At 40.5% G+C, this 12631-nt stretch overlaps 1 long non-coding RNA gene across 3 annotated transcripts in view; it reads right to left on the bottom strand.

The window, feature by feature from the left end:
• Window positions 1–6832: 6832 nt before the first annotated feature.
• Window positions 6833–12631, bottom strand: part of LOC117070722 — a 28344-nt gene continuing 22545 nt past the window's right edge. For all 3 annotated transcript variants that reach the window (XR_004432024.1, XR_004432026.1, XR_004432025.1), the window contains exon 2: window positions 6833–7227. This is a non-coding gene — a long non-coding RNA (uncharacterized LOC117070722). The remainder of the gene's footprint in view (window positions 7228–12631) is intronic.

Below are 12631 nucleotides of genomic sequence, written 5' to 3' on the forward strand. Positions count from 1 at the left end.
AGCCAAGATATGGAAACAATCTAAATGTCATCATGAGATGAATGGAAAAAGAAACTGTACATATATAATGCAATACTGTTCAGCCACTGAAAAGGAGATCCTGTCATTTGCTACAACATGGATGTACTTTAGAGGACATTATGCTAAGTGAAATAAGCCAGACACAGAAAGAAAAATATTGCTTGACCTCATTTATATGTACAATCTTTTTATTTTTAAGTCAAATATATAGAGAGTAAAACAGTGGTTACAAGGGGTTGTAGGGGAGGACAGGAAATGGGAACACATAAGTCAAAGTTTACAAAGTAGCAGGTGTGTAGGATGAACAAGTCTAGTGATCTAATGTGCAGCATAAGGACTAAATAAAATTGTATTGTATTAGGAATTTTTGTTAAATAAGCAGATTTTAGCTGCACTTATCACACACAAAAATGTAACTATGTGAGATTACAGATACATTAATCTGCTTCACAATGGTAATCATTTTCCTAACCATATGTATCCCATAATATTATTATAAACCTCAAAATACACAATAAAATTTATTTTAAAAATAAATGGCTAGGGCTAGGTGTGGTAGCTCACACCTGTAATCCCAGAACTTTGGGAGGCCAAGGTGGGTGGATCACCTGAGGTCAGGAGTTCAAGATCAAGCCTGGCCAATATGGTGAAACCCTGTCTCTACTAAAAAATACAAAATTAGCCAGGTGTGGTGGCAGGCAACTGTAATCCCAGCTACTTTGGAAGCAGAGGCGGAAGAATCGCTTGAACCCAGGAGGTGGAGGTTGTAGTGAGCCAAGATGCACCACTGCACTCCAGCCTTGGTGACAGAGGGAGACTCTGTCTAAAATAAAATAAAATAAAATAAAGTAAAAGAAATGGCGAGGTGACTATCAGAATATCATTTAATTAGTAATCTTTTCCATATTGACTTAAAATGATGCCTGAGTAATACGCAAAACTTTTTTTTTTTTTTTTTTTTTTTGAGGCGGAGTCTCGCTCTGTCGCCCGGACTGGAGTGCAGTGGCCAGATCTCAGCTCACTGCAAGCTCCGCCTCCCGGGTTCCCGCCATTCTCCTGCCTCAGCCTCCCGAGTAGCTGGGACTACAGGCGCCCGCCACCTCGCCCGGCTAGTTTTTTTTTTTGTATTTTTAGTAGAGACGGGGTTTCACCGTGTTAGCCAGGATGGTCTCGATCTCCTGACCTCGTGATCCGCCCGTCTCGGCCTCCCAAAGTGCTGGGATTACAGGCTTGAGCCACCGCGCCCGGCCGCAAAACTCTTATATATACATTCCTAGACTCTCAATACTATTCTCTTGAAGTATAGGTTTCTGCATAATATACCAAACTGTTTTAATCATTGTAACTTTGTGATTAAGTATCTAATTAGGTCAGTGTACTGGTTATCTATTGCTGCATAACAGATTACCGCCCCCCCCATATTCAGCATCTTAAAGCAACATTGATTATCACACACAACTTTTGAGGGCCAGGAATCTAGGAGCAGCTTAGCTGGTGGTCCTGACTCAGAGTTTCTTATGGAGTTGCAGTTAACATGTAGGTAGGGGTTACAGGCATCTCAAGGCTTGACTGGGGCTGAAATATTCACTCCTAACTCATTCCTGTTGCTGTTGGCAGGCATCACTTCCTCACTTGATGTTAGCCAGAGGTTTCGGTTCCTTGCCTTATAGACCTCTCCATAAGAGCTGCTCACAACATGGCAGCTTGCTTCCTCCAGAGTGAGAGGACAAAGAGAGACATTAAGATTGGGAGAGAGAGAGAGAATGCACATGCCCAAGACAAAAACCACAGTTTTTTTTAACCTAACCCCAGAAATGATGTTCCATTACTTCTATCTTATGCTACTGGTCACACAGACCAATCCTGGTTTAATAGAGTTACCAGATTTAACAAATAACAGAGTGTTCCCAGTTAAATTTGATTTTCAAATAAGCCATAATTTAGTACAATTATGTCTGGTACATATAAACATATTTGGGACATACTTATACCAAAACACTATAAATTGTTTAACTGAAACTTAAATTTAACTGGGCATCTTATATTTTATCTGGCAACCCTACCCTGGTACAATATAGGAGGGGATACTCCAGGGTATAAAAACCAGGAGGCAGAGATCATTTAGGGTCATGCTGGAGGCAGGCTCCCATAGCCAAGTCATCCATCACCACTATTTAAATTTTTTTTTGCAGTCAGTTTCACGTAACTACTCTTCCAGTTGGACTAAAAATCAAGTCAAGTTACAAAAAAAATTTAATTATAGTTTTTGTTGGAATTTCATTGAATCCATAGATTAATATAGAAAAAAATGGATATAAAATGCAATTTTCTGATCAATCCTTTTACTTTATTTGTAAAGAAAAGAGGTTTAATTAGCTGATGGTTCTACAGGCTGTACAGGAAGCATAGCTGGGGAAGCCTCGGGAAACTTACAATCAGGGTAGAAGGTGAAAGGGAAGCAAGGCACATCTTACATGGCTGGGGCATGAGGAAGAGAGTAAAGGGACAGCTGCTACACACTTCTATTTTATTTTATTTTTACTTCTTTATTTTTTAATTTTAAGTCCTGGGACACATGTGCAGAATGTGCAGGTTTGTTGCATAGGCATACATGTGCCATGGTGGTTTGCTGTACCTATCAACAGTCATCTAGGTTTTAAGCCCCACATGCATTAGGTATTTGTCCTAATGCTCTCCTTGCCCTTCTCCCCCCACCCCCCAAAACGCCCCAGTGTGTGATGTTTATGTGTTCTCATTCTTCAACTCTCACTTATGAGTGAGAACATGCAGTGTTTGGTTTTCTGTTCCTGTGTTCATTTGCTGAGAACGATGGCTTCCAGCTTCATCCATGTCCGGGCAAAGGACATGAACTCATTCTTTTTTATGGTTGCATTGTATTCCATGGTGTATATGTGCCACATTTTCTTTATGCAGTCTATCATTGATGGGCATTTGGATTGGTTCCAAGATTTTGCTATTGTAAATAGTGCTGCAGTAAACATATGTGTGCATGTGTCTTTACAGTAGAATGATTTATAATCCTTTGAGTATGTACTCATTAATGGGATGGCTGGGCCAAATGGTATTTCTGGTTCTAGATCCTTGAGGAATCACCACACTGTCTTCCATAATGGTTGAACTAATTTACACGCCCACCAATGGTGTAAAAGCATTCCTATATCTCCACAGCCTCATCAGCAACTGTTGTTTCCTGACTTTTTAGTGATCACCATTCTAACTGGCATGAGATGGTATCTCACTGTGATTTTGATTTGCGTTTCTCTAATGACTAGTGATGACAAGTTTTTTTCTCATATGTTTGTTGACCGTCTTCTTTTGAGAAGTGTCTGTTCATATCCTTTGCCCACTTTTTGATGGGTTGTTTTTTCTTGTGTAGATTCTGGATATTAGCCCTTTGTCAGATGAGTAGATTGCAAAAATTTTCTCCCATTCTGTAGGTTGCCAGTTTACTCTGATGATAGCTTCTTTTGCTGTGCATAAGTGCTTTAGCTTAATTCGACCTCGTTTGTCAATTTTGGCTTTTGTTGCAATTGCTTTTGGTGCTAAATACTTTTAAACAACCAGATCTCATGAAAACTCATTCACTATCACAAGAACAGCAAGGGTGACGCCCATCCCCATGACCCAATCACCTCCCACCAGGTCCCTCCTCCAACACTGGGAATTACAATTTGACATGAGATCAATCCACTTATGTCCTCTATTAAGTTTCATGTTTTTATTCATCTAGGTCCTGCTTACTTCCTGTTAGGGTTTGTTGTTGTTTTGATTTGTGATCACAAAAAGTTTACTTGTGATATTTTTGAGCTGGTTTTGGTTGGAATATAAGAATACTATTAATTTTTATGTATTGTTTGCAAGGACTGCCTTAGTGAATGCTCCTGTTACTTCTTCTTCTTCTTTTTTTTTTTTTTTAAATAGAGATGGAGTCTTACTCTGTCATCCAGGCTGGAGTGCAGTGGTGCGATCTCGGCTCACTGTAACCTCTGCCTCCTGGGTTCGAGCGATTCTCCTGCCTCAGCCTCTCGAGTAGCTGGGATTACAGGTGCCTGCCACCAATGCCAGGTTTTTTTTTTTTTTTTTTTTTTTTGTATTTTTAGTAGAGACAGGGTTTCACCGTGTTAGCCAGGATGGTCTCAATCTCCTGACCTCGTGATCACCCCACCTCGGCCTCCCAAAGCGTTGGGATTACAGGCGTGAGCCACCGCGCCCGGCCTTCTTCTAATAACTTTTAAATTGATTCCCTTAGGTTTCCCAGGTATATATGATAACGTCATTTGGAAATAATGACATTTTACCACCTCCTTTTCAATGTTTAAACCTCATATTTTGGTTTTTTAACTGACTATACTATCAAACAATTATAATTTTTATGAAAAAAGCTGGGACAAAGACAAAATCTTTTGAACTGGGGAAAATAATATATAGGAAAACTATTTTACACATTTTATTATTTAGATGGAGGCTTAAATGTGGTATAATGTTTCCAAACTACCCTCTCCAAAAGCTCAAAACTAAAACTTTCCACTTAAAAAGCTTCCCAGAATTGTAGTTTGTTTAAATATTCCATATCTGCATTGTTTTGAAAGAACTTAAATAAAAGTCTGGATTCCAGGTGCAGCCTGACTTTTTTCTTATCATTTCAGATAAAAGTTCAAAGGGAACTTTTCAGAGGGCTTCAGACATATCATTATCCCAAATAATGTGTTAAATTAAAAGCTTTGGATCAGGCAAACAAGAACCCCAAGTTATTTAAGGGTGAGTCTTCTGCAAATCTAGAGAACAGGCCACCAGCACAAAAACAACATAACCTCAGCTTTCAGAGGAATGCTGCAGCCTTCGCCAGGCACTGGCTCCTGTTCCTTAACAACAGTTTGTTAACACTTTCTTGAGCAGTGGGAGTGGCAGATTTTTCACAAGGGAAACTAGGGGTAGCAATCTGGAGGGAAGGGAAAGCTAGAGGACTTGTCTCAAGGCTACTTCTGCATAGTAAATAACGTGTGTTCTAAATATGCTTTTTTTTTTTTTTTTTTTTTTTTTGAGACAGGGTCTCACTCTGTCGCCCAGGCTGGAGTGCAGCGGCGCAATCTTAGCTCACTGCAGCCTCTGAGGCCTCCCAGGTTCAAGCGATTTTCCTGCCTCAGCCTCCAGAGTACCTGGGCCCACAGATGCACACCACCATACCTGTGGGGTTTTTTGTTTGTTTGTTTGTTGTATTTTTAGTAGAGATGGGGTTTTGCCATGTTGGCCAGGCTGGTCTCAAACTCGTGGCCTCAAATGATCCACCCACATCTGCCTCCCAAAGTGCTGAGATTACAGGCGTGAGCCACTGCGCCCGACCAAATGATCCTTGAGACTGTGTGCCCCTTATGAATAGAGTGCAAACAAATGCAACAAAAAATGTAGAAGATGCTCTGGCCCATTCCTTTTTTTTTTTCTCTAGAGACAGGGTATCACTGTAGCCCAGGCTGGTGTGTAGTGGTGCAAACATGGCTCACTGCAGCCTCCACCTCTAGGGCTCAAGCAATCCTCCCACCTCCCAGCCTCCTGAGTATCTGGGACCACAGGTGTGTGCCACCACGCCTGGCTAATTTTATAATATTTTGTAGAGATGGGGTCTCCCTGTGATGCTCAGGCTGGTCTCAAACTCCTGGCCTCAAGCAATCCCTCCACCTTGGCCTCCCAAAGTGCTAGGATTACAGGCGTGAGCCTGGACAGTTCTCTTTAACTCTCAAATGCCCACATCAGAAAAAATAGTACAAATGTAAGCTGATTTTCCTATTGCTCTGTAGGGCCACTGTGTTAACAACAATTTTTAACTTAATGAATGACAACTGTGAGCCAATTTAAACCAAATAAACCAGGCCAAGTCATTCTATTACACAGTAGATCAGAGCAAAATCCATTCTAGCCTGGACCAGAGGCATCCAAACAAAAGGCCAATTTAATTAACATTCCACCCTGAACTCTTTTTTTTTTTTTTTTTTTTTTTGAGATGGAGTCTCACTGTATCACCCAGGCTGGAGTGCAGTGGTGTGACCTCAGCTCACTGCAACCTCTGCCTCCTGGGTTCAAGCAATTCTCCTGCCTCAGCCTCCTGAGTAGCTGGGACCACAGGTGCGTGCCACCACACCCGGCTACTTTTTTGTATTTTTAGTAGAGACAGGGTTTTACCATGTTGGCCAGGCTGGTGTTGAACTCCTGACCTCAGGTGATCCGCCCGCCTTGGCCTCCCAAAGTGCTGGGATTACAGGTGTGAGCTATAGTGCCAGGCCCCTGAACTCTTGATTCTATCCACCATCCCCTCCTCCAAAACTTCTTCCTCCCCAGGCTTTCTCCACCTCAGAAAATGGCAACCCCATCAACCCAGCCACTTGCTTCATCCAGAGACTTGGGAGTCATCTTTAATGCATCTGCTTTCTAACTTCTCAGATCTAATGACTACATCCTGTCAATTCTACCTCCAACTTCTCTTGAATTCATCTCCTTCTCTTTCCTCTGGCATCACCCTGATCCAAGTTATCTTTATCTCCCTGTTAGAAAACTGCAATAGCTTCCTAGCTAACCTGCTTACTTCCACTCTTACCAGAATCCATCAGATTCCTCAGATACCTAATAGGCCTCTTTTTCTCCACATACCTAGCTTATCATAGCACTCATCACAATTTATTTAAACATATATGTATGTATATAGTTACATACATTTGTTTATATATGTGTGTGTATATATGTTTATGGAATGTTTCTGTCCTCAGAATTTAATCTCCATGAAGACAAAGTCCATGTCTGATTTTCTTTTACTGAAGTTTTATTCCTAGTGCCTAACACAGTACCCAGCATATAGTCAGCATTAGTAAAACTTGTTGGAAGAATGAATGAATTAATGAATGAATGAATGAATGCTTTGTGGAATCCGTGCATGACAGAAGTCCTTCTGTTCACCATAGACAACTGTAGTCACCATAGACAACTGTAGTCCAGAGTCCATTCTCTTAAAAGTCTTTCTTTTAACCTCAAAGCCACACTAGTCAATTCCTCAAAGAGAATGTACTTACTCCTCCAGGCTGATTATATAGTGACCTTCTAGCAGAGCCGTTTAGGAAGAAAACAGTCAGATCTTTGATGGAGCCAGACTAGATGGAGAGAAGCCAAATGAGAATTCTCTTTCTAATGCGTTGGAAAGATCTGAAGAAGAAAATGAAACAAAAATCTTAGAGCCTTTGAGGAATTCTTGCCATCTGGTGGCAATAATCTTAATCTGCAGGCAACCAAGCTGTTTCTCTCAGCTTTCTATAATGTCTCAACATTTCTGAAATTGTACAATGATTTTAACCTTGGTGTGGGTTTCCTTTGATTTCATCATGCCCTATATTCTAGAAATTTATGGCCTTCAGTTCTGGGAAATTTTCTCAAATTATTTCTTTTAGTATTTTTCTTCCCAATATTTTCTCTTTCTCTTGTTGAAATTTCTGTCATATTATTCAGATGTTAGATCTCTGATCTTTTAACTTGCTTTTCTTTTTTCTTCTATCTCCCATTATGTCTTTTTGTACTAATTTTTGAAAGGTAATACTTTTGGCTCCACCAAAATATCACTAAAACAACCCACTGATTAAACAAAGACAACTTTATTCCTATGGCAGTAAGGAAGAACACTAACTTGACAGAGTCTTAGTAGCCTCTCAGAAGGGGCAGGGAAAAGTTGATATATTTATGAAGTTTTGAAGTCTGGTTTAAGTCAGGTCTTTCAATGCTAGGGCTTGATCAGAATTGGATAAGGATAATAGTTTAGAGTTGGTGGACACAGCAAGGATTTTGAGGTGATGGATTCAAAGAGTGTTGGTGCCAGTCTTGGTGGCTCATGCCTGTAATCCCAGCACTTTGAGAGGCTGCTGAGGGAGGATCACTTGAGCCCAGGTGCCTGAGACCAGCCTGGGTTACATAGTGAGACCCCTGTCTTTACCAAAAAATAAAAAATTAGCTGAGCATGGTGATGCATGCCTGTAGTCCCAGCTACTCAGGAGACTGAGGAGGGAGGATCACTTGAGTCCAGGAGTTGGAGGCTGCAGTGAACTATGATCATGCCACTGCACTCCCGCCTGGGCAATAGAACGAGACTCTGTCTCAAAAAAAAAAAAAAAAAGTAAACTGTCACTTGATGATGTCTATTGGTAAATTGGACAGTTTGATGTTTATTTTAACAGGTTCTGGGGAAAATAAGTCCCAGAATAAACAAGGTTATTTACTCCTTTTATTGCCTCATGAAAGAGGTCCCTTTTATAATAAAGTTTTATTTGTGAAGAGACTGAAAGAGTAATGTCTTGTAAATTTAAACAGTAAACTATGTGGCTTCAGTCCTCAGAAACCACTTTATTTTCCTCGTCTTATTTTCCTTCCCTTCTGTTGATTTTTTTTTTTTTTTTTGAGACGAAGTCTCGCTCTGTCACCCAGGCTGGAGTGCTGTGGCCAGATCTCAGCTCACTGCAAGCTCCGCCTCCCGGGTTCATGCCATTCTCCTGCCTCAGCCTCCCAGGTAGCTGGGACTACAGGCGCCCGCCATCTCGCCCGGCTAGTTTTTTGTAGCTTTTAGTAGAGACGGGGTTTCACCGTGTTAGCCAGGATGGTCTCGATCTCCTGACCTCGTGATCTGCCCGTCTCGGCCTCCCAAAGTGCTGGGATTACAGGCTTAGAGCCACCGCGCCTGGCTGAATTTTTTTTTCTACTATAGCATTTTCCACTTCATAAGGGTCTCTTTTCTTCTCAGTGCTCCTTTTTAAAGCCTCCTTTCTTTGGGGAGAGGGGAGATATATTTTCCTAGCAACGAGAACAGACAGTAGGTATTTTTTAAACACATTTTCCTGCCAACTCCATTGCTTTGATTTCCTGAGTTCCATTTTGTTCATTCTGTCCTTCATGCTGGAGAAATTCCTTTATTGTCTGAAGGTGATCCTTTATAGGACAGTGACCAATCACAGGCATAAAGTAGTATCAGTTAAACAAGATGAGTAAGCTCTGGAGATCTGCAGCATGACAATGTGCCTATAGACAACAAAAACATATTGTACACGTAACAGTGTGTTAACAGGGTAGATTTCATGTTCAGTGTTCTTACCACAATAAATTAAACTAAACAAAGAACAGTGAGACCAACACCAGAGGTGAGGCAGAGTAGGAGGCTGGACTGATCAGTATAGAATGATCTTATTAAGCTTGGAAGGTTTTCCCTGCTCTTGGGGTGGAACATCTTCCCAAAGAGGAATTTTCCAGTTTCCTGTGGGTTGAAGAGGGTAAGCTTGGTTGCAGCATTCTCAGAGCTGAGTTGGAGGAGCGAGCTGGGCTGTCACTGTCTAATACTGGCTTTCGTTTAAGTCTCATTTTCTGTAAAGCATCCCTGCCCTCATCTATGGCTTTTTCCTTTTTTTTTTTTCAGTCACTTTTCCCGTTTCAGAGATACCTAGGACCTCTAATACCCAAGCTTTTCTGCAGTTCTGGGAATTTGGCTTGCTCTGAGTTTCTTTCATTCATAGTTTAATGGGTTAATGACTCTGCTAGGTCATGCTAGGTCAGTTTCCACCTTTCCATCTGCTTTACAACTCTTAAAGTGTAGTCACTGTCATCTTCTTACCCAGTTTCTTTGTCCTTGTGGGTTTATGCATTTTGAATATATTGGCATTTTAGAAGACTTTGGCTAGGCATCAGCGATAATGAATGTGTTCATTAGACCACATTTAACCAGGAGTCTGCATTATATTCCTAAGGTCCCCTCCAACTTCTAATTCTGTGATTTTAAATACAGTTTAATTAAGGCAAGAGTGAGTACATAATTAGATACGATGCTGGAGAGATTACAATTTCATGCAAATGAGATAAAAAAGAGAGGTAATTAGCTTTAGCTTTTCAATAATCAGTCTAGGGGAAGCTTCACGGAAGAGATATTTTAATAACTGAACCTGAACCCTTTCTCTCTTTCTCCCTTAAGAGCAGCATGGGTGAACCAAAGAGAAGTTGAGGTAGCCTGCAGCAATCCTGATCTTGATCCAGACTGCAAAAACAAATTACCATCAAGATTTAGGAAGGAAGAAGCGACAATATTAAAAAACCTGAAAATCCCATAGGGAGAAACTGCATCTGCCTGACTAAGGCAATGCTAATAGGAATAGAAAGCAAGCATGGATAGATATTCAGATGATATGATTTTACATTTTTTAAAGTAATGAATCAAGGGCTGGGCGTGGTAGCTCACATCTGTAATCCCAGAACTTTGGGAGGCCGAGGCAGAGGATCACTTGAGACCCAGAGTTCAAGACCAGCCTGGGTGACATACAGAGGCTCCATTTCTACAAAAACTTTAAAATTCGCTGGACATAGGGGTACATGCCTGTAGTCCTAGCTACCTGGCAAGTTGAGGGGGAAGGCTCACTGGAGCCCAGGAGTTGCAAATGTCCCATTCTTTAGTTGTCTTTTCACTTTCTTGGTAATGTCCTGACATAAAAGTTTTAAATTTGGACACAGTCCATTTTACCTATTTTTTCTGTTATTGCTTGTGTTTTTGGGACCATCTCTAAGAATTCATTGCCAAATCCAAAGTGATAAAAATTTACCTTGATGCTTTCTTCTAAGAGTTTAGTAGTTTTTGTTCCTGCATTTAGGTTCTTTTTTTTTTTTTTTTTTTTTGAGACAGAGTCTCACTCTGGCTCTGTTGCCCAGGCTGGAGTGCAATAGCATGATCTTGGCTCACTGTAATCTCTCTGCCTCCTGGGTTCAAGCCATTCTCCTCTCTCAGCCTCCCAAGTAGCTGGGATTACAGGCACGCACCAGCATGCCCAGCTAATTTTTGTATTTTTAGTAGAGACAGGGTTTCACCATGTTGGTCAGGCTGGTCTTGAACTCCTGACCTCAGGTGATCCACCTGCCTTGGCCTCTGAAAGTGCTGGGATTTACAGGTGTGGGCCACCATACCCGGTCTTTTTTTAAAATCCATTTTGAGTTACTTTTTGTATGTGGTGTGAGGTAGGGGTCCAAAAAGTGTCATTCTTTTGGATGTGGATATCCAGTTTTCCCAGAACCATTTTTTGAAAAGATTACTTCTTCCCCACTGAATGGTCTTGGCACCCTTGCTGAAAATCAATTGTCCATAGATGTATGGGTTTACTTCTGGACTCTAAATTCTATTCCACTGATGTTTGTCTCTGTCCTTATGCCCGTACCACACACTCTTTTGATTACTGTAGCTATGTAGTAAGTTTTGAAACTGTAAACTGTGAGTCTTCCAACTTTGAGATACCACTTCAAACCCACTAGGATTGCTATAATTAAAAAACCGAAGCCAAACAACAATAAAACAGAAAACAGTAAGTACTGCTAAGGAGTTAGAGAAATTGGAACTCTTGTACATTGCTGATGGAATACAAAATGGGGCAACCATTGTTAAAAAACTGTTTGGTGGCTTCTCAAAAAAATCAACCATGGAATTACCCTATGACCCAGCAATTGTACTTCAAGGTACATATTCAAAGAATTGACAACAGATTAAAACTTAAACAAATACATGTACAAGGATATTCACAGCAACACTATTCACAATAACCAAAAGATGGAAACAAACCGCATGTCCATAAATAGATGAAAGAATAAATAAATAAAATATGACATATGCATACAATAGAATATTATTCAGCCATAAAAAAGGAACAAACGACTGATACATGCTACAACATGGAGGTACCTTGAAAACATTATGCTAAGTAGAATAAATCAGACACAAAGGTCATATATGGGTTTCATTTATATGTAATCTTCAGAATAGAAAAATCTGTAAAGATAGAAAGCATATTGGTTGTTGCCAGGGGCTAAAAGAGGGTAGAATGAGGAGTGACTGCTTAATGGGTAAAGGGTTTTCTTTTGGGCTAATGAAAATGTTTTGAAACTAGATAGAGGTGGTACACATTGTGAATGTTCTAAATGCCACTGAATTGTATACTTTAAAATTATTAATATGGCCAGGTGCGGTGGCTCCCCTCTACAATCCCAGCACTCTGGGAGGCCAAGACAGGCAGATCCCTTGAGCTCAGGAGTCTAAGACCAGCCTGGGCAATGTGGCAAAACCCTGTCTCTACAAAAAATACAAAAGTTAGCACATAGTGGCGCATGCCTGTGGTACCAGCTACTCTAGGGCTGAGGCAGGAGAATTGCTTGAGCCTGGGAGGTTGAAGTTATAATGAGCTATGATGGCCCCACTGCACTCCAGCCTGAGTGACCTTGCCTCAAAAAATAAAATGATTAATATTATGCTATGAATGTCATCTCAAATTTGTTTAAAAAAAAAGGGTGAAGGAGATGCTGATGGACCTATTTTTTTAAAGCCTTAAAAGTAGAGAAAAATAGAGTGAAACAAATTCAAATACAAAGCCAAAACAAAACAAGGGTGAGAATCTCACCCTGGAAATAAAATGGATATGGACACTTTTAGCTAACAAGTTAAAAAGATATGAGTACACACAATCACAAAAAAAGCAAATATAAAAATTTTTCTGCGAGCGGTACTCTGGGTGCTGGCTGAATAGATGAAACACGTAACTGTTATTTTAAA

The sequence above is a fragment of the Trachypithecus francoisi genome, unplaced genomic scaffold (assembly GCF_009764315.1).
Source record: "Trachypithecus francoisi isolate TF-2019V2 unplaced genomic scaffold, Tfra_2.0 Lachesis_group3, whole genome shotgun sequence".
NCBI lineage: Eukaryota > Metazoa > Chordata > Mammalia > Primates > Cercopithecidae > Trachypithecus > Trachypithecus francoisi.